Source organism: Ziziphus jujuba, chromosome 1 (assembly GCF_031755915.1).
Source record: "Ziziphus jujuba cultivar Dongzao chromosome 1, ASM3175591v1".
NCBI classification, from domain to species: Eukaryota; Viridiplantae; Streptophyta; class Magnoliopsida; order Rosales; family Rhamnaceae; genus Ziziphus; species Ziziphus jujuba.
The window spans coordinates 9,254,668-9,276,782 of record NC_083379.1 but is presented as its reverse complement, the minus strand read 5'-3'; the positions used below and the strand labels follow the sequence as shown (position 1 = coordinate 9,276,782).

Here is a 22,115-nt window from a genome sequence, read left to right as displayed (position 1 = left end):
GTCTTTACACGAACACACAAATACAAAAAACCAAACAAACGGCTTTACACGAACACACAAATGCACGAAAATCCCAAAATTTCATAAAAGTGTCTCAAATTTTGTAAAAAAATTGGATGACTGTTCACCCTCAGTAATTCCCGAGGAAATCGTCGGTAACCAACAAGTACCCTCTGGAAAAATTACCGACGGTTTCGTCGGAAATTCCCGAGGATGTACAGTCCATAACATTTTACCAATTTTTGGGGCCCCACAAGTCCCATAACGTGTGTTGAATGCAAAAACATGGCAAATAGGGATTCTAAAATTATACTAAGTAGAGAAAATCCCAAAATTTCATAAAAGTGTATCAAATTTTGCAAAAAAATTGGATGACTGTTCACCCTCGGTAATTCCCGAGGAAATCATATATAACCAACACATACCCTCTGGAAAAATTATCGACGGTTTCGTCAGTAATTACCGAGGGTGTACAGTCCATCACATTTTACAAGTTTTTTGGGCCCCACAAGTCCCATAACGTGTGTTGAATGCAAAAACATGCAAAATAGGGATTCTAAAATTATGCTAAGGAGAGAAAATCCCAAAATTTCCTAAACATGTCTCAAATTTTGCAAAACAATATGATGACTGTTCACCCTCGGTAAATACCGACGAAACCGTCGGTAATTTTTCCAGAGGGTATGTGGTTGGTTACCGACGGTTTCCTTGGGAATTACCGAGGGGGTACAGTCATCCAATTTTTTTGTAAAACTTGAGACACGTTTATGAAATTTTGGGATTTTCTCACCTTAGCATAATTTTAGAATCCCTATTTTATATGTTTTTGCATTCAACACACATTATGGGACTTGTGGGGCCCAAAAAACATGTAAAATGTGATGGACTGTACACCCTCGGTAATTACCGGCGAAACCATCGATACTTTTTCCAGAGGGTATGTGTTGGTTACCGACGATTTCCTCGGGAATTACCGAGGGAATACAGTCATCCAATATTTTTGCAAAATTTGAGAACTTTTTAAGCAATTTTGGGATTTTCTCTCCTTAGGATAATTTTAGAATCCATATTTTTCATTTTCTTGCATTCAACACACGTTATGGGACTTGTGGGGTCCAAAAAAATTGGTAAAATGTGATTGACTGTACACCCTCGGTAATTACCAACGAAACCATCGGTAATTTTTCCAGAGGGTATGTGTTGATTACCGACGATTTCCTCGGGAATTACCAAGGGTGAACAGTCATCCAAATTTTTGGATTTATTTGATACACTTTTATGAAATTTTGGGATTTTCTCTACTTAGCATAATTTTAGAATCCCTATTTGCCATGTTTTTGCATTCAACACATGTTATGGGACTTGTGGGGCCCAAAAAATTGGTAAAATGTTATGGACTGTACACCCTCGGGAATTACCGACGAAACCGTCGGTAATTTTTCCAGAGGGTATTTGTTGGTTACCGACGATTGCCTCGGGAATTACCGAGGGTGAACAGTCATCCTATTTTTTTAGAAAATTGGAGAACTTTTTAAGCAATTTTGGGATTTTCTCTCCTTAGGATAATTTTAGAATCCATATTTTTCATTTTTTTGCATTCAACACACCTTAGGGGACTTGTGTGGCCCAAAAAATTGGTAAAATGTGATTGCCATAGGGTTTCGGTAATTACCGACGAAACCTTCGGTTATTTTTGAATCAAAAACAAATTGAACGTTTTCATTTTTTAATGCTGTTTGATCACTTACTTTGCTAGAATTTATCATTAATAATGCTACATTTAGCATGTTATTGGTTGGAACACACATGATTGAAGTTGCCGGATGGAATTGTTGTGAGTCCTTTACAACGGTGTACAAATGTCAATTACCGATGATGCATTGGTCATTACCATTGGGCAGTAATATCATCCATGCAATAGTAAGACACATACAAACAACTGAACCAAAAACTGAAGACGGAATGATATGTTGTCAAAAAAATACGACAGATGAATTTGACAATAAAAGAACACATAAAGCCAACGTCTATTACGCCAAAACACATGTTACGCGGTTGACCAACTAATTGCATTCCTAACTACATTTCATACACACGCATACCACATAACATGGCCTCATTGTCTGAATATAGCATCATGCGATTGATGGGCGTTCGTTTCAGTGGTGCTGTTGGTTGTTAGTGCTATTAAGAGGTACGGCGGCGGAGCATGATCGGCTACTGTGACCAACCTGTTGGAACCTCCCGTATCTATATTGATGATGCTCCTTTCCTTAAGATTGAATCCTCTTCTTTCTCGGTCTTCCTGACTGTTTGCCAATTTGAGGTGGAAGTACAACCTGGTTTATGACATCATCTGGAGCATGGCACTGACTTTTATCTCCAAGTGGATATATGGTTTCCGAATATGCATCACGGAGTGAGTCAACTAAGTAATGCGCCGAGCAAAGGAAATATGGAGAGATATGTCGTTGATTACATGCTGCAATTGCATGGACACAAGGAAATCCATCAATGTCAAATTCCTTGCATGACCACGTCTTATTTTCTAAGTTAACAACTCCAACGAACATGCCATGGCCAACAACTTGAAACTCATATAAGTTCATTGGCATAACACATAAGCCTCTGCCATTATTTGAGCGGTCCTGCATGATTTTTTCCAACCAATTAGTAACAGGAGTTTGCATTGCAGTAGCGTTAGTTCAACGTTCATACCACCACCTTTGCAAGACATCACAAATGTGATCTAGTAATGGCCAAACAGGTTTATCCCTAGCATCAATAAGCATAGAGTTCATGCTCTCTGCAATGTTAGTTGTCATTATGTTGCATCTATTGCCCAGAAAATGTGATCTAGCCCAATATAATATCAACCAATATAATATTAAACACAGTAATCACATAATAAAAGCATTAAAAGTTAACTAAAGACTATAACTGTGGATATTTAGATATCATAAAACATCAACAGCAAGTAGACTTCTCATATAAAACATTTAATATGTCCCCAAGAAGATAATAATCATCAAATGCGGCTCCTACCATGGACCTACCAATAATCCAAACCACAACAGCTGTGGTCCTTGTGGTCCTTAAAATTTTGAATAGAAACCTAAAGTGAAAGAGCTTCATGATATCATAATATACTGACAACACAAATACAATTGAGTGAATAATCTTCCACCAGTTCCTTTCACCCTAAAGAGAAAAAAGTTCATCCCACATAACAAATAGCAGGGAGGATTGAGCATTTCTTAAAAATTAACAATGTTTCAGAACATGTGACAAATAAATTGCTTAATTTTTAAAATCCTAAAAACTAATTATTAAGTGCACAGGAGAAAAAAGGTTCTTAGATAAAGGTGGAAATTCTGTGGTTCGGTAAAATAAAGTAGAAAGCTAAAGCATAGATATTAATTTGAACATTGTTATACAGATAATGAGGATCCATTAATAGTTCCAACCAAGTCAGAGATCAAAATGCCAACTCCCTGTGTGTAGAATGTACAAATATACAACAATGAAAGGAACTCAATGTTGACCTTAATTTGAAGGTCAGCAAATATGAACTGAGCAAGAAGAATATAGGTAATAATACTATTGCACTACTTTGACCAATATAGGAACCAAATGGACCTCCAAAATTCAGAACATCTAAATTTTTAGTCTGGCTAATGATGAAATGAGGAAAAGTAACATCTAAATTTTGAAGTGCATGTAAATGTTGATATCTATTTGTGCAATTTCAATTGGTTTACTCGTTTTTTCATATGAACACCTTATTTTACATTCATTGTGATTTTGCCTATTTTCTAATATCGTTTCTTGGCTTTTTTTCCCTTAATGTGTGTGTATTTGTCAATACAATAGATAATATAGTGGTGGCTAACTTCCAAAAAGCATAATTGATTCGCAGCCAAACCGAGGAACTCATATAAAATGTCTTCCTTGCATAGCTCCCATATTTTTCTATTATTATCATACGTTAACCTATCATTGCATCTTTTAACATGAAGTGCAAAGGGAAATGATTCCACAACATCATAACTGGAGTTTGAGTCAAATCAATAAATGAAAGCCCCAATGGACTGTTTAAATCAATAAACATGTATGAGAAATGACTAAATTAGAAGGGGATAAATACAAAAAATATCAACAAAGAAAATGGAGAACAATATTTGTGAAGTATCTCTTTGACACAAGAATAATTTACTTGAATAAAAGATATTAAAGTAATAATAATAATAGAAAGAAAAATGCATGCTGATACAAAAAAATAAAGGAAAAACAAAGTGCATTTACATTGGATATTAAGTGTTATGAAGCGGTATGAATGCAAATACTTTAAATCAAAAAACTCATTCATAGAACTCAAAGAAAGGCACTGAAAACAATATCACTAAACAATTCACTTCGTAAACCATGATTAATGCTGCAGAATAACACTACCCCAGGAAAACTTAACTCGTAGAGCCCAAATCAAACTAAAGCTACCAAAGGAACAGCTAAAAGTGGACTCAAAAACTTGAAGAATAGATATAGAAAATCTAATTAACAACAGCTTCAGAATTCCAATTGTTTGTAGGACAAAACTATTTTGGAGAAAACATTAAAAGGCATCAGTGCAAATGATACGAACCTAGGACGACCTGCTCCTAAACCCGTATTATATTAGCCCGGATCTTTAATTAAGTTCAAGTTCTAATGGAATGGACCTCAACCCCTAACCAACCTGTGGTTAGAAACCTTGGTATAATGTAGATGCCACAATAGGGGATGGAAAACCTATTGATAAGTCAAGCTAAAACAACCAATTCTCTAATGGTGTTTTAGGTGTTCTCAAAGAACAAAGAGATAATTAATCTCACAAGTATTTTCTTAATCAAATCAAAGTTGTATTCATATTGAAAAATAAGCCTTTAAATAGGCTAAGTTTACAAAGAAAAAAACCCTAAAAAATTAATTCAAAACCGGACTCCTATAGGAATTAGGAAACTTGACCGAATTCTAATATGTCCTAAACTAAGTTTCCTAAACTAAATTTTATTAATTAATTCCTTTATTTTGAATTAGGAATTAATTAATTTACAATTGAAATAATAAAATAAAAACCTTCCTAAAGTTATTTATCCAGAAAATAAATAAATAAAAACCTAAAAGTAATGGTAGTTTCCTAAAACAAATAGTAAAAACAAATTAGGAAACTAAAAATGCTAGTTTTTTTATCAAGTTGAATTTGATCAATCTTTGACCTCTTTGAGCTTCAAATCAGCTTCTAGATGCTTTTTAGGATGCCAAATAAGCTGAATATGAAGTCCCACACGTTGCCCATGCTTGGAAAAATAAAAAAAGGCTAATACAGTAAAATACAGTAAAGCCAGCAAGCAATACAGCAAATTCGGCCAAATTGTTGATGCTGTCCGTACAAGCCCTTTTTGATTGCATTTGAGGCTGCTTTAACTTGATTCCATGACCTCTTAGGCATATGTATTGAACCCATAAATCATTGGAACCATTTCATACTTCCCGGACTCCAAAATTCCACCACTTGGATGCTTAGAATAGGCTTTGTATCTTCAAGTATGGACAAGCTCTATTGAGATTGATTATCTCCTGTATGAATACTCCCAGGTTGTCCTTAAAGCTCTTAATTTGAGCTCTTGTGATTGGCCTAGTCTTCATCCGTGTTGAGTCAGCATCCCAGCGGGTTATCGGTTGAGCGGCCTCGGGCGGAATCACATCAGCAAACACTCAACAGCCTTAACAAATATTTGACAATAGTTTTTGTAGTCGAGTTCTATTACTTCACTTTCCTCTCCATTTTCTTGAATCTATATTCCTAGCCAAACCACTGAAAACCATTCTGAATAGGATCATTACAAAATTGTTCAAGATGGTGATAAACAGGATTGGCACACGTCCTATGTATGCACAATCATACAAAGAAACCAAAAGATATTATGTGTTACTGTTTGCATTTAGATGGAAATTTCAATTTTTAAATAAAGAGAAGCACTAAAACAAAAGTTAACATCACACTGATAGAACATATTCTCTAAATGAATCAAAGAAACCAAGTTGGCCAGGAAGAGTTTCCAATAACCTACTAAACGGGTGGCTAATATTGATTTAGATTTCCCATTTTCAAAAGAAAAAGTTAAAGAGTAGTTTTGAATTCTCCAAGATTCTTCATATGCTATCACCATTAATGCAAGTACCTTAAACATTTTTTAGCACAAGAAGAATTACGTGTATCATGCAATCAGATTAATCCAATCAAACAACCAATATCAACCAGGAAGACCAGATTGTTTATACCTTTATGTACCTTCCAAATTTAGTTCCTTGATCTTTTCTAATAGTGGAACAACAGGCTCTATGACAATATAGATAGCAACCTTTGTCGTATTACCACAAAAAGTTTTACTCTCCATATTATAAAGGAATGATAAAATATTTGGTTGTTTGACCTGAAAAGAACAAATGTGACCTTTTTATACTAGTAGGTATCACAGAAAAATTCCTTTACAGAAGGCTAGTAACAGAAGGATAACGTAGCTAGACAGGGAAACAAAACATGTATTAAAGCTTTAGAAACATAGGCATACTATCAAACAAAATCTATGGACTCTGAAAAAACAACCATGTTGAGTTAATGCTTGATAAAATCAAAAATTTAAACATTTTTTTACAAAAATATTACACTTAAATTTTATCAGATTATTGGATTTCAAATTTCAGGGATGTGAGAATCTTTCATATCAATTCCCTCTTTGATTTTGATAGGTGTATGTGGCAAGAAAATCCACAATGCATCAATCCGCTAATATCTAAATTCAAAAAAGTAGCAACCAAAATATTGAAAATTGCAAATAGAAGAATATTTAAACCAATCCAAGAAACCAAAGAGAATAAGAACTTTCTCAAGAAAAATACTAACCACATCAAAGAGTAAAACATATGAGAACTTATAGTTCTGACGCTTTACACCATTACGACCAGCAGCTAAATGTCCATCTTGGGCATTACTTCCAGAAAGAGAAAATATACATATAACAAATCCATCATCCTAAAATACCAATTAAAAGTATATCAACATATCATGTATTTATATATGATAAAATTTTCTTAAATTAGAGGGACTAGATATTGAAATTCGTAATTGATGTATAGGAAATAGCCAATAATAAGATCTTAGGAAGATCTGAGCATATAGACACATCCAAGACTTGAACAGAACAGGTTATGGAATAGCTTCACTACTAAAATTTTCTCTTCATTTGTATGAGCAAAAGCATTATATAATTTCTACCACACACACGCAACCCAATGAAACATATCAACAAACAATTAAAATGCATATGATTTTGGCCCCAAATAATAAAACCCAAAAATAATAGCATTCTAAAAACAAGTTCAGTAATTAATAATTACTATATCCCATGTATAAAATCCATTAACTTAATATTTTCAATTGTAATAATCAACAAGATTTCCAGAACAGCTAATAAAAACAAAAGTAAAAGTAGACCCAAAAAAGTGAACGAAACAAAAAGTAAAAGAAGATTTAAGGGGGCTGAATGATCATCGTCACCTGATGAGGTTATTGTTTTAGTTGTCTCAGTGAGTCAGTGAGAAGCAGAGGAATGGGAAGAGTGGTGAGAAGAAGAAGAAGCAGAAGAAGAAGAGGAAGGAGGAGTTTGTTGTAAACCAGCTCATCGACTCTGAGGCTAAGACCGAGAAGGGCATGACAGAGCTGATTGCTGAGCCTTGGATGCTTCCTCCACTTGCTCCTCCTCCTGAAGAACTCCGATTGTCCCAAAACGCTTCGCCATTCTCTCTCACTTTCTCTTCCTCTTCTTCTTCATGCTCCGTTTAGGGGGAAAATGGTGTAACCTTACATCTTCATTCTTCCTTTTCACATTTGCAAAGGGTAATATGGGGATATTTGAAAATAGAAGGGTAAAACAAAAAAGGTTGGGAACGGGTGGGTAGTTTTCATTAGAGCCTTTAAAACAAGGGTATTGGGCCAAATTCCCCTTCCTTCACTTAATCGGCCTCATAGCCCGTGTGACCTTCACAGCCTGAATAATGCACTTTTATGGGCCCTTTGTCAAGCATTGTAGAGTTTCTTTCTTAGGATGTGCCTTTATCGTCAAACGATGGTTTGGCATACTTATTGTGAACATTTTTATGCGATTCCTGTTGCGAGTGGAGTGTGCCATTTGAAAAATGTTGGAGTTTAAAAAAAGGAAAAGTATGCACCAAATAAATCAAAAATGAAAAAAGTATGCATCAAATAAATAAATATTAATTTAAATAATTGTTACTAATTATAGAGAATATAATAATTAATAAGTCGTAATTGCACTAGCCTTTGAATTTGAACCAAAGAACACAAAAGGACTTTTACAAATAAAATAAAGAACTTTTACAAATGAAATTCTAATTGACAACAACTAACAGTACTAGACTAAGGGTCCGTTTGTAACACCCCGTCCTAAATCGCACCGGAATCCGTGTACGTTGACCGAGGTTGACCGTTGACCGAGCGGGTCAAAAGTTGACTTTTTGCTCCAGTTGGAATTTTGCATTGACCAGGATACCGTGGCGAAGTGCATGATGCCCCGAGTTCGTAGACTAGTAGCACGTCAAAAACGGAGCTACGGTTTGAAAGTTATGGGCGAAACAAGTCGAAGTGCAAATAGTCCAAAAGGTGTCGGGAGTTGACTTTTTCTTGTGGTGTAATTTTGTGTTGACTCCTGTATGGTTGTAAAGTACTCATCGATACGAGTTCATAGACTAGCGACACGCTTAAATTGGACGTTTAGTTAAAAAGTTATGGACGTTTGAAATTCGCCGGATACCCTATTATTTTATTATATCTGGCTTAAGTGCACAGTGACGCCACGTGTCAGCTTCTGATTGGTCTGCGTGGCATGAACAGTGTCACACAATGGCATTTATTTGATTAAATTCTCGGGGAAGAGAGAGAAAGAGAGAGGAGAGAGAAAGAGAGAGAGAGTCCGACCGGCCACCAGAGATTTTCAAATTTTCTGGCCGATCTACTGTACATGCGCCGGCCAGCAAGATTGCCCTCCCCATTTCCGGCAAAACCTCAAATTTTCACGGCGATCGGCCGCCGGACGCGCCCGGATCGGACGTTCGAAGATCGGCGGCGACTTTTTCCTTCCACCGTCGGCCACCGTCGATCGACCCATTTCAGGCCATTTTCCGGCCACACGTGCCTGACACCCTTGATCCCCTCCTCAAGTCCGGCCGACCCACCAAATTTCAAGGCCACCGGACCACCGACGCGCCGGGATCAGAGCGTTTTCCGGTGAGGGGCCGGAAATCTTCAAACCGTGATTTCTCCGCCGTCCGGCCTCCGTTTGCCTCACCGCTAGTCCCGTTGGATTGCTCTCCCCACGATCTATAAATCTATAAAAAATCACAGCCAAGGGCCACCGTACACGCCGCCGCCGGCGACAGTTGCCGGTGACCGCGGCTCGTCGAAAGTTACTGTTCCGGCGAGTACCCAGTTTCCCGGCCGGCTCCAATCCACTGTGTTCGACCTCCTGAACCCGAATCCGGCATCCATTTCTGCCAATTCGTGATGGTTTGGGAGAATTACAGAGCCGAAACCTGAAAAGCTTTCCAGTGAAATTCCGATCCCGTCGGGTTCGATCACCGGAAATTAAGACCGAATCTGTGATCATCATCACTCGAGCTTCGATTCGGTATATAATTCATAAATTTTAGATATCGTTTGGTGTTCGCTCCTCGGGTACCCATTTGGGAATTACCCGAATAAAATATTAATATTTGTGGTTTGGTGTACTGTGGATGTGTTAGGTGCACGTGCGAGTAGCGGAGTAGATCCTACGGAGGATCTTGATTGAGATACGTGCTTAAGGTGAGTGACCCACCTTCAAATTAATTTTGGGAATTTAATTGGTGAATATTATGTGTGATTTAAATATTGGAATTTAAATTCTATGTGCCAAATAATTATTTGATTTATTGTGGATTTATTGGTGAATTTATTGGATTTAAGAAAATGTGCATTCTATAAAATTATGCCATGTGAAATTATTTTATGGTTTTGAGGATTTTGGAATTCGTGTGGTTTTAATATTAAATCCGGCACGATTTGATTTTCAAATATTTCAAGGAAAATATTTGCTCATGTTGGTGATTTCAAATTTTTATAAAATATGCCATGGAATATTATGAGATTTAATTATTATATTTCGAGAATTATTTATGCTTGGGAAAATGTGAATATTTGAAGTGGTGGATTTGGGAGTTGGTGGATTTGAAAATCATGGAATTTATGGTGTTGATTATATAGAAATTGTGGAGAATTTCCGAGTTCAAGCGAATGGACTATACCCGCTATGTTTATGCAAAATGTGAAATTTGTTATATAATTTGAATTTGTGAATTTTATGAGTTTTAGATGCACCGTGCACGTACTGGTGTTCTGATTATATGTGATATGGATATTGTGCACACGGATATGATTAGCGCGCAGGTGGGTGTGAGTAGCACGCAGGTGATATTATGAGGTTGTCCTGCGGTTGCCATCGGATGAGGGTGGCCACCCCTCCATGGCCGGGACACCAGGTTAGCAGCGGCGCAGTGGGACGCCACGCGGCCGTATGCCGGTTTCTTTCTATAACCTCCTGTCTGGCGGTACCTCGGGACGCTGGGTACTGTTGGCGCCACTAGTATATAGTGGGTGCATCAAATGATTTTCAGAACTGTGTTTTAAAAATAAAATGTTTTAAAACTGTATTGGGATTAAAAATATAATTATTACCGTTTCTAGTATTTATTTGATGTCTTGGTTTTTGGGGAATACGAATAAAGGGTTTTGTGAAAAGGTTTTAAAAGGGGAACTTTTCCAACTGAGAGAATTGTAAGGGTTTTGAGAGAAATTATTATTTCCAATTAATTATTATTGATCTAATTATTACCGTGTTATTATATTGTATAGTAGATAGGGTCACTCACTGAGATGATTAGCATCTCACACTCTTAAATTTCGTTCCTCTAGGTACCAGGTTGTCGGTGTTTATTCGGAGCGGACTCGACATTCCTCGCTGTTTTAGTTCGTGAAGTACCCTGTTCTTCTTTTATTGCAGTTGTAATATTTCTTCACTCTTGCTGTATTCTATACTTAGTAGTGCTTCATAAAGCTCTGTATACTGTATGGGACACTTATGTATTTATTTTGCACTGGATTACTGTATTTATTTTGAAGTGCTGAAATTTGTGGAACCAACTTGTAGTACTGTGGGAGGAACAAGGGGACAATTATAGAAGTGCGTTTTCAGTGTAGGAAATTTTTTGGTTAGTCCTACCCTTAGGGGAGGTGCTGCTAGATTCTCCGTTGGAAGGTTCGGTGGTATTTCCCTGGGATTAGGGCTTGTCTAGGGTTCCGGGGAGGAATTCTGGGCGGGTCCTGACACTGTTTATTATAGTTGATGAAAATAGAGTTTTAGCATGTAAAATTTTGTATAATAGATCTTTTGAAAAAGAGCTTTTATTAAAAAGTTAATATGTGTTTGAATATAAATAAATACGCTACATCAAATGCTCATTAAGTTACATTAAATGCTCATTGGGTTTCCATAAAAATTAAGAAAAAGAGGTTTTCTAAAAAAAGCAAAAAATTTGGCTTTATATAAAATAGCTTAAAACTATTTTTTTGTCAATAAGTGCTTGTTAATTATTGCCAAACACTTTTATTTTTTAACAAAAGAGTTTTTGACCTTCAAGTAGAACTTTTGATCGAAAAAAGAACCCTGCCAAACAAGTACTAATAATAAATTCTATTGAAAATTAACCAGCTAGTCCTTTTGGTTTGTAGTTATGCAAAAAGAGTGACATTATTTCAAATGTTATTGAAGCAGCTTCAATATATTAGTGAGTAGTTTCAGAAAATGCTTCTTGTGTTTTTGATATGGGATTTTTTTATTTTGATTTCTTTAACAAATCTCATTTATACTTATGAACATCCAAAGCTCTTTCACTTCTAAATCATGCAGGACAATACATTCTTCTTCAATATTTGAATATTTGAATATTTTTTTTCCTATAATTAAAATAATATTTGAATAATCAAATATTAAATTAATAAAATTTCAAAGCAATGTTGAATGTCTTCTGCCTTGGCACTACAGTAATATTTTTGGAACAATTTACCTAATTTACAAACTAACCAAAATCCTCTCGCATTCTTGTGTGCCCACGAATTTACTTAATTTACAAACTAACCAAAATCCCCGCACATCCCCGTGTGATTCGAACCCGTGCTCTTGTGGGCACAGATAGGGGTGCTCAACCATTGAAACTACCCAGTTCATTACACCACAGTAATTGCTAAGTTCAATATTAATTACATTAAATGTCTTGGCCAGAAGATAAGCATCAGGAAACCTACATGTGAGATCCCACATTGGTTGGAAAGGAGAACGAAGCATGCCTTATAAGAGGGTGTGGATACCTTTCCTTTGAGAGACCTTTTAAAACCATGCGGGCTAGGCCCAAATCGGACAATATCTCATGCAGTTGGACTGGGCTATTACAGTTGGTATCAGAGCCAGACCCGGATTGGTGTGCCAGCAAGGACGCTAGGCCCCAAGGGGGGTGGATTGTGAGATCCCACATCGGTTGGAAAGGGGAACGAAGCATGCCTTATAAGAGGGTGTGGATACCTTTCCCTTGAGAGGACCTTTAAAACCGTGCGGGCTGGGCCCAAAGCGGACGATATCTCATGCGGGTGGACTGAGCTGTTACATACATGCAAAATAACAATTTAAATATTCAAATTAAAATATGCTACATAAATAATAATTTTCACCGATGATGATAAATAACAGGATTCATTTTTTATTTTACCATCCAATAGTTAACCGTGCAAGAATGAAATCAATTTAAAGCAAAATCTAAGGTAATTAAGGAATAATAATTTTGTATCTACCACATTTAGTGGAAACCAAGATTTAACTTTTGGCCAATCCGTGATCTCCACACAAATTTCTCCCTATTTCCAAATGTATCACGATTTCTTTCCTTTGATATCCTTGGCATCGAGGCCTAACAAAATCTCATATGATACGATAACACGATACGAACTCATACGATGATTTACGGGTTTAGGTTGACGATATCGTGTTGGGTCTATATCAATATCATCCAATAAGACGCAATAAATTAATGGGTTTTAATGGGTGAAACACAATAAATCCATTAGTCCCATTGAAGAGGAGTATTTTGGCGATTACACAAGTTTTATAATATTAAAATTACTTAATTGTTAAATATGTACTAATTTATTCTTTTTTAATTTAATTTTTAGAAAATCTAAAAGCAAACAAGAACCTTTGTAATTTTTTTTTAAAAAAATATTATTTTATTATTCAAAACTAAATGAAAGGGGAATTTGGCCCTATACCCTTATTTTAAACACCTTAATGAAAAATACCCCTGCCCTTTAAAACTTTTTTCATCTACCCATCTTTTTTTCATTATTCCAACTTTATCCTTACTCTGTAAACCACGTGCAATTTCTTTCTCTCACTGATCAATATCTCACCTACCACATTCCACATCCAGACAGAGCTTTTACAGCTTTAGCAGCTCACCTCTTCTTCTCTGCTGCTTGTCTTCTGCTGATGTTCTTCCCCAACATCCGTCTACAACCCCATTGCTTCCAATTAGCTCCCTCTGGCTGTAATCAGCGATATTTACCTTCTAGACTTCGTGGATCGATATGGGCTTGTTTAGGAAATCTCTTCCAAGGTCAGCAGAGTGGTGGTTTTGGATCACTACAAGACTGCAGTAGATTGCAGTGAGACTTCTTGTTCAGTTGGTGAGAATGTGGAGAAGGTTATTGACATCCGGAGGAGTGGAGCTACTGTTGTTTTTTATTATTTCAAGGAAAGAGCTGGTAGTGGTCTAAAATATTTGAATTTTGCTCGATGAGGGTTTGATCTTTGAATCCATCTTCGTTCAAGCGGGTAATTTGTTTTTATCGGTTTATTGAATTTTTATTTTAGTTTTTTAAAGCTGTAAAGCTATAAAATTCTCTCTTTATTTGGGTGTATAAGGCTTTTGCATTTGCTTTTTTTGAATTTGGAGGATGTAATTAGTCAGGGATTAACCGACTTATCCTAGAAGCAGGAATGATTCTCTCGGCCAATCATATGAGATTGCTCTTGTGGCTGGAGCATTTGGAGATTGCCTGGTATAGTCAATATATCCTTCTCTCTCTCTAAACATGGGTCATTTTTATATATGTTCTTGTACTTATTTGCTCCAGCGTATAGAGGTATTCTGTTAGGTAGAAGTGAATTGATGACTGAATTCTTAGTGTACAGTCATGTCAAGTTTATACATTTGTTTATGTTAGATTTGTCCTTCTCTACGTAGGCTATGAAAGATGATTCTGTATTGGAGTTGAGGAGTGAACTTGGACATATATTAGCCAACAAAAAAGCTATAATCTAAAGTTGAGGTGTTGAGGTATGCAGCTATCTACCTACAAATATGATTGTCAATGTATTTGTAGCATATTTTTCTTTTCTTTTTTAACATTCATTAATTAGATATATTTTTTTTTTATGTTATTAGTTGACTTCAATTTATCCATAGAAAATAAGTAGGCTTGGAGTGTACGTTAGTTTCAATCTAGTCAAAAGTTGTTATTTTGCTAGCTGCACTAATAGTTGTTGACATGTTGTGGGCCTGAGGCAACTTAAGGACTTAAATGACATAGATGATTACAATAGCTTCACATTTCATTGGAGAGATTTCTTTTCTTGAAGAATTTCTGTTCTTTTCTCCTTTGAATGCATTGATTATTGGCCCGCCACATTTAAGCATTTACATGCCAGTTTTCTCGTAATTATAATTCCTATGGAAAAGCAATCTTAAGGATCAAAACCGGTAAGTATGGCATTAATTGCTTATGATATTCTTTCTAGAGTTATAATGTGGTAGATTGTTCTTTTCTCCAGTAATATATAATCATACAACAGAGAAATCATACCTTAGTTCTCTCTGATAAATTGGATAAGCCCCTTTGTCAGAGTAAATAACAGTCAGTCACTAGGCATTGGAAATCACTTCAACTCTATGATGATGTGGTTCAGATAATACACCTAATCTTTTCCTTGGTTAAGGATTGAATGCCAATACTTCTGTAGATTTGTGTTCCTCCTTTCTTTTGATTATCTTTGAAGTGTCACAACTAAAAATGCCTATAGTAACTAAAAATGCCTCTAGTGTCACAACTAAAGGACTATAGGGGGTCGCAGAATAATATAAGAATAGCTGCCAACCAAAGAAGTCTTTATGAACAAGCCACTAAAGAAGTGAATTTAATAGCTCTTACGAAAGCTCTAGGCTTGATGCCTTGTTAATGATTTTCAAGTTGATATTTCTATAACTATATCAAAATGGTTTGTATAAGTCCTTATATTGTTATTGGTTTTTGGGGATCATTTAAATGTTGTTAAAATGTTTAAGAAGCAACTAGTAATGTTTTTACATAGAAATCTTTTTCTAGGCTCAGCAGACAGAACTGTGAAATTCTGGGATTTGGAAACCTTCCAACTGATTGGATATACAAGCCTCGGAGTCACCGCATTCGACGTCTACTTGGTGAGTGAGTAGGTCTGCAGCCGAAGAGAGCTTGGGAGAGAGAAGAGAAACAGAGAGAGAATAGGTCTACAGTTGGTGTTCTTTCTTATATTTTTTATCATTAAAGAATGTTGCACTCAACATGTTCTATGGTGCAATACATTGTTAAAAAATAATTGTAAATTTGGATGATTTGTGAAAGAAAAATTTAAACGCAATTTTGATGATAATTAAAAATATCCTCACCTTAAAAGCATATATGGTCCGGTATTCTGTTGTTCCCTATATTGTTTATGTTCTTTATCTCTCATCTAGTGGAAACTAGTCGAGCTCCATTTGATCTCCCAAAAGCGGAATCTGAATCAGAATCAGTTGTAGGCTATAATGTGAATGCAATTTTTCCTAAGTCTTTCTTATGCTTACAAGAGGAGAGGTGAGAGATGCTTTTTCATAGAGGAAAGGAAAATAGAGGTGGTATTACTTTGGTAAAATAGTATTGTGTTTTAAGTATTTCGTATGTTATTTACCGTTATAAAGATGGCATTATCATGATAATACGATATTAATGTGTGTATCGAATTATGGTGGGAATAATAATTTATTCTTCGCACAAATACACATTATAAAAGTAGGTATATTGAATTGTAATGATTCGAAATGAAAAATAAATGAAAAATAAAAGAAAAGGCAACAACATGGTTATCACATTTTACCAATTTTTTAGCCCCCACAAGTCTCCTAATGTGTGTTAAATGCAACAACATGCAAAATATACATTTTCCAATGATCCTAAGGAGAAAAAACCCCAAAAGTTCTGAAAAAGTTTTCAAATTGGCACAAAAATTTGATTACCATAGGGCCTTCGGTAATTACCGATGAAACCTACGGTAATCAATTTGTCCTTGTTTGAAACACTACTATAGGTTTCATCGGTAATTACCGAAACCCCTATGGTAATCACATTTTAACAATTTTTTGGCCCCAAAAAATCCTCTAATGTGTATTAAATGCAAGAACATGCAAAATATACATTCATCAATGATCCTAAACAGTAAAATCCCCATAAAGTTCAAAAAAAGTTCTAAAATTGCCAAAAAAATTTGATTACCATAGGGCCTTTGGTAATTACCGATGCAACCATCGGTAATCAAATTGCCCTTGCTGGAAAAATTACTGAAGGTTTCATCGGTAATTACCGAAGGCCTTTCGGTAATTACAGTTGACAAATTTTTTGACTCCCACAAGTCCCCTCATGTGTGTTTCGTGCAACAACATACAAAATATACATTCATCAATGATCCTAAACATCAAAATCCCCATAAAGTTCAAAATCCCCATAAAATTGCCAAAAAAAAAATTATTACCATAAGGCCTTCGGTAATTACTGATGAAATCATCGGTAATCAAATTTCCCTTGCTGGAAAAATTACCAAAGGTTTAATCGGTAATTACTTAAGGCCCTTCAGTAATTACAGTTGACAAATTTTTTGACTTCCACAAGTCCCCTATTGTGTGGTTCGTGCAACAACATGAAAAATATACATTCATCAATGATCCTAAACAGAAAAATCCCGTAAAGTTTGAAAAAAGTTCTAAAATTGCCAAAAAAAATTTATTACTGTAGGGCCTTCAGTAATTACCGATGAAACCATCGGTAATCAAATTGCCCTTGCTAGAAAAATTACCGAAGATTTCATTGGTAATTACCGAAGGCCCTTCGGTAATTACAGTTGACAAATTTTTTTACTCACACAAGTCCCCTAATGTGTGTTTTGTGCAACAACATGCAAAATATACATTCATCGATGATCCTAAACAGCAAAATCCCCATAAAGTTCAAAAAAAGTTCTAAAATTACCCAAAACAAAATTGATTACCATAGGGCCTTTGGCAATTACCGGTGAAACCATCGGTAATTAAATTGCCCTTGCTGGAAACATTACCAAAGGTTTCATCGGTAATTATCGAAGGCCTTTCGATAATTACAGTTGATAAATTTTTTTACTCCCACAAGTCCCCTAATGTGTGTTTCGTGCAACATATGAAGAGAAATAAAGGGTTTTCCACTTTTAAATGAACTTTGACATGGATATGTTAATTCATACTTTATCAACCACTTTTAAATGTTCTTCTTAAAAAGTGATCTAGTTGAAAATATTGGGGTACCATTCCTCAAAACAGTTTTATGTTTGTTTCTTATCTTATGGACCAAATAATGATAATTTTGATAGATTTTCTAGTTAGCATAGCATGGGTTTGATAAAAAATCCTTTGAAAAGTGAAGCTAATTTCATTATACGTTACATGTCAGGGCTTTGTTTTAATTAGCAACTGAAATTTGAATTATGTAATACACTAGAGGAATATGTTTTTCTTACAAAATTTTTCATGATAGAGATATTCTTTTCTGTTATATCTGCAGCATTTTAGAGGCTTCGATAATGTGTGTTTCTACCAAGAACATGCTAAATATAACTTTATTAATGATTCTGAAAAAAGAATCCACACAAGATTTGGAAAAAGTGAGAAAATTACAAAGTGGATTACCGAGGGTAATTTTTCCAGAAACTACAAATTGATTACCGTAGGTTTCATCGGTAATTACCGAAGGCCCTACGGTAATCAAATTTTTGTGCCAATTTGAAAACTTTTTCAGAACTTTTAAGGTTTTTTCTCCTTAGGATCATTGAAGAAAGTATTTTTGCATGTTGTTGCATTTAACACACATTAGGAGGCTTGTGGGGGCAAAAAAATTGATAAAATATGATTACCATAGGAATTTTGGTAATTACTGATGAAACCTAAAATAATTTTTCAAGCAAGGACAAATTGATTACCGTAGATTTCATTGGTAATTACCGAAAGCCCTATGATAATCAAATTTTTATGCCAATTTGAGAACTTTTGCATAACTTCGTCTTAGTCTCACCCACTTTGAATCCCTCATATGTTTGACTCATGCAACCTTGCCTCAATCCTCCGTCACCATGCAATTTTCCAAAGACTCATATACTAACGTAACATGCAAGGTCAGGAAACTATCAAATGACATATTTAACAACCAAAGAATTAAAGAGTGGGCCATTAAATGACATATATACCAGGGAAAAAAAATCAAAGAGTTGTGCAAATTTATGGTTCAAATTATGAATATATTAAATACTCTAAATTATGCAGGATTGTAGAGTTTCATTAATGATGTTTAACTCTTAATATCTGGTTGACATTGAAAATGAAAAGATCGGTCATGTTTTGATACTTGATTCCCTTAAAAATGGTGATCTATGGAAGGAAGGACCTAAGTAACCGTATGATCATTTTTATAAACTAAAAATACCAGAACAAGCATGACAATTATGAGAAATGCATAAAAAGTTGATTCCAAGTATCTGGAAGTCCAGCAATACACCAATGGTTACAGTCCATGTGCCTAAAGCCATTATAAAAGCCAGGATGTGCATCTTTTCTAAGTTGTGATAAAGTTGTTATGTCCAGCAGATGAACATGTTTTCTCATTCCAGTTAATACATCTTTCACCACATATAATGCCTTGGGCAATCCACCTCGATAACTAATCCACTTAGGAGTTTTGTCTCATTTCCACAGTTTGTCACCCCTAGCTCATTCCAATCCTCTGCCACTAAATATGAAAAGGAAAAAAAAAAGAAAAAAAAGCATCAGAGAAATTCACGCAATTAATTTTTGGTTTTCCAAAAAAAAAAAAAAATTGGTGATGGGAAAGAAGTAAACTTAACGGTAGTGGGTAAGAGAAATTCCTCGGAAGATGACTTTGGTTTTACTATGATTCATAGTAGAATCCACCCAGTTAGCCCATGTTGTCAAACCAACCATACAATTCATGTCTTTGAGAGTTTGGTTACCATATTGAGAATTTAAATGCTCTCTTTCTAGTCCTCAGGAAATAAAGTGAAGGTAGTTCATAGGGATGCAGATTGGACAAAACAAGAAAACAAAAGTAGCAGAGAAAAGAAGTTAATCACATGTTTATAGCATCTTCATTAAAAACTCTATGAGCAACAGAGCATTTAAATTCTTTTTTAATCATGTGCTTATAGCAATTTCATTAAAAACTCTATGAGCAACAGAGCATTCAAATTCTTTTCCTCTTTTGTTTTCTTTTACCTAGTATCACCTCTAACTAGACCCCCCATTTGTACCCAACAAGGACTGATTCCTTAAAGCCAATATTAAATCCCTCTTGTGCTATAGCTTCTTCTCTTGCTATGAGACCATCATGATATCCACTCTAGTAATACACCAATTGTTACACGAAATTCACAGAAAGGGTGTGGGGGCAGCGATTATTACTTCTAGACAAAAATAAATAAATAAATAAATAACCCACAACTTCCATATGTTAAGGAGGGACACTACATCAACATCATAATCAAGTGCACAAGGATAATGATATGCACCTGACCTAAGGCATTTTCACGCACATTTTTGGAATTGTAACCAATAGTATGGGTTTCTCAATCTGTAAATATCAGTTTATCATGGAAGTCTTGAGGGCCATTAGCTTATAATACAAAACGACAAGCAAACTAATACCACATCTCCGCAACTAACCTCAAATTCATAAAATAGGAATAAGTATAAGACAGTTCACCTATCCTATCCCCAACTGCATATTTGTAATCAACTTGAAAATTAATAATGTTCCACCAGCCAAGCCTAAGAAATTCCAACCTTGGTTGAAAACTAAACAGAAAGAAATTAAGGCAAACTAAACAACATAGATAGTATACCTCATGGTCCATATAGCAGGTATAACATCTTTTTTAAATATTAACTAATTGTAAACAAAAAAAGAAGAAGTTAGCTTATATAATTCGCCATAGAACATATAACTAAAAGGATACCATAAGAATCACTTTGGTCACATCAGGCACTTGGCATAAGATCACTTTCTATTTGATGCTGCAAACTTTCCAAGTGAAGCTCCTTTGCAAAACTACCACTCACCTTCATAACCATAAATAAGAAACCAACATAAAATCAAAATGAAGTTATGTAATTAGATTATGATATCTAGCAGGATGGTGAGTGTTATATAAACAAGAAAACAAATGATTCAACATTTGAAGCAGATTTTAACCATAATTGCTTTCTACTTATTCTTCAATTTTGTTTTTTTAGGTTTTCTTATCTTTCAATTTCCTTTAATATTCTATTGCAATCAGAAAATTCAACAAACACTTGTGAAGTGTTTTTGACCTTAAAGCAATATAGAAACCGACCCTAAAACATACTCATAATATTTAATTACACCACTAAATTGTATAACCTACTATTACTACTACTACTTGATTTCGACTAGTTTCCTCCATTCCAATCATCGTCTTCACCTTTCACCAATCAAGCAAAAACCCAAGCTACAAAAAAAAAAAAAAAAAATCAAAATACACAGATCCTTACCTCAAACGCAATTTTTCCTTAGTCTTTCATATGTTTGCGAGAGAAGAGGTAAGAGATGCAGGGAGATGGAGCATAGATTTTTTTTTTCTTAATGAGATTGTGTGTGGGTTTTCTGGGGAATGAAGAAAAATAGGAAAGCCGAGTGCAGAAAAAGATTGTGGGTTTTTCGGATTGAAGGAATGAAGAAAGGAAAGTAAAGTAATTTTTTACTTTCATTGGGGATAAAATGGGAAGCAGAGGGCAGATAAAAAAAAAACTAAGAAATGAGGGGTATATTTCATTAGAGGCCTTGAAGGAAGGACATTGGGCCAAATTCCCCTAAATGAAATTTAAATTTTCAAATTTATATTTATTATTAATGGATTAACGGGTTGGGTGATGGGTTACATAAAAATTTATCGAATGGGTTCGGGTTTATCTATTTTCACACGAAAACTTAACGGGTAGTGTTTGGGTTAACTTAATTCCACATGAACACGATAGAACACGACACGAACACGATTTAACATGACATGTTACCAGGCCTATTGGCATAACGTGCTGGCCATCAATATAACTTTTCTTTCTTTAACCATCCAAGAGTTAACCTCGCAAGAATGAAATCAATTTAGAGCAAAATCTAAGGTAATTAAGGAATAATAATTTTGTGTCTACCACATTTAATGGAAACCAAGATTTCACTTTTAGCCAATCAGTAATCTCCACACAAATTTCTCCCTTTTCCAAATATTTCACAATTCCTTTCCTTTCATATCTTTGGCATCACATGCTACCCATCAATGGATCAACCCTACCATCTTCTAACATAAATATATTCTAATAAATCTCAATTAAGGTTCTCTCTATGTGGCTACTTTGGAATATCTTCAACGTAGAAGATTTTCTCTTCTAGCAAAAAAATTGAGGATGGCTCATCCTGCCACGAAAACCCCATCTTTTTGCAGCAGAACTGGCAACAAATTTGTAACACATCAATATGAGAATGGAGCAGATAGAGAAAAGCTTGGGCAGTTTTCTAA

General features: G+C 35.2%; 2 long non-coding RNA genes across 3 annotated transcripts; one reads left to right on the top strand and one right to left on the bottom strand.

The window, feature by feature from the left end:
* The first annotated feature begins 14,065 nt into the window (after positions 1-14,065).
* LOC132804427 (uncharacterized) lies at positions 14,066-15,894 on the top strand. 2 transcript variants are annotated; one of them, XR_009639562.1, is made up of 3 exons: positions 14,066-14,260; positions 14,446-14,538; positions 15,584-15,894. It is a non-coding gene; the product is annotated as an uncharacterized LOC132804427 (long non-coding RNA). The 2 variants fall into 2 exon arrangements; XR_009639561.1 differs by having other exon boundaries at positions 15,570-15,894.
* A 2,989-nt stretch (positions 15,895-18,883) lies between these two features.
* Positions 18,884-20,625, bottom strand: LOC132800222 (uncharacterized). Its single transcript, XR_009635141.1, has 2 exons — positions 20,288-20,625; positions 18,884-19,297 (listed from the first exon to the last, which is right to left on the bottom strand). It is a non-coding gene; the product is annotated as an uncharacterized LOC132800222 (long non-coding RNA).
* Positions 20,626-22,115: the final 1,490 nt, after the last annotated feature.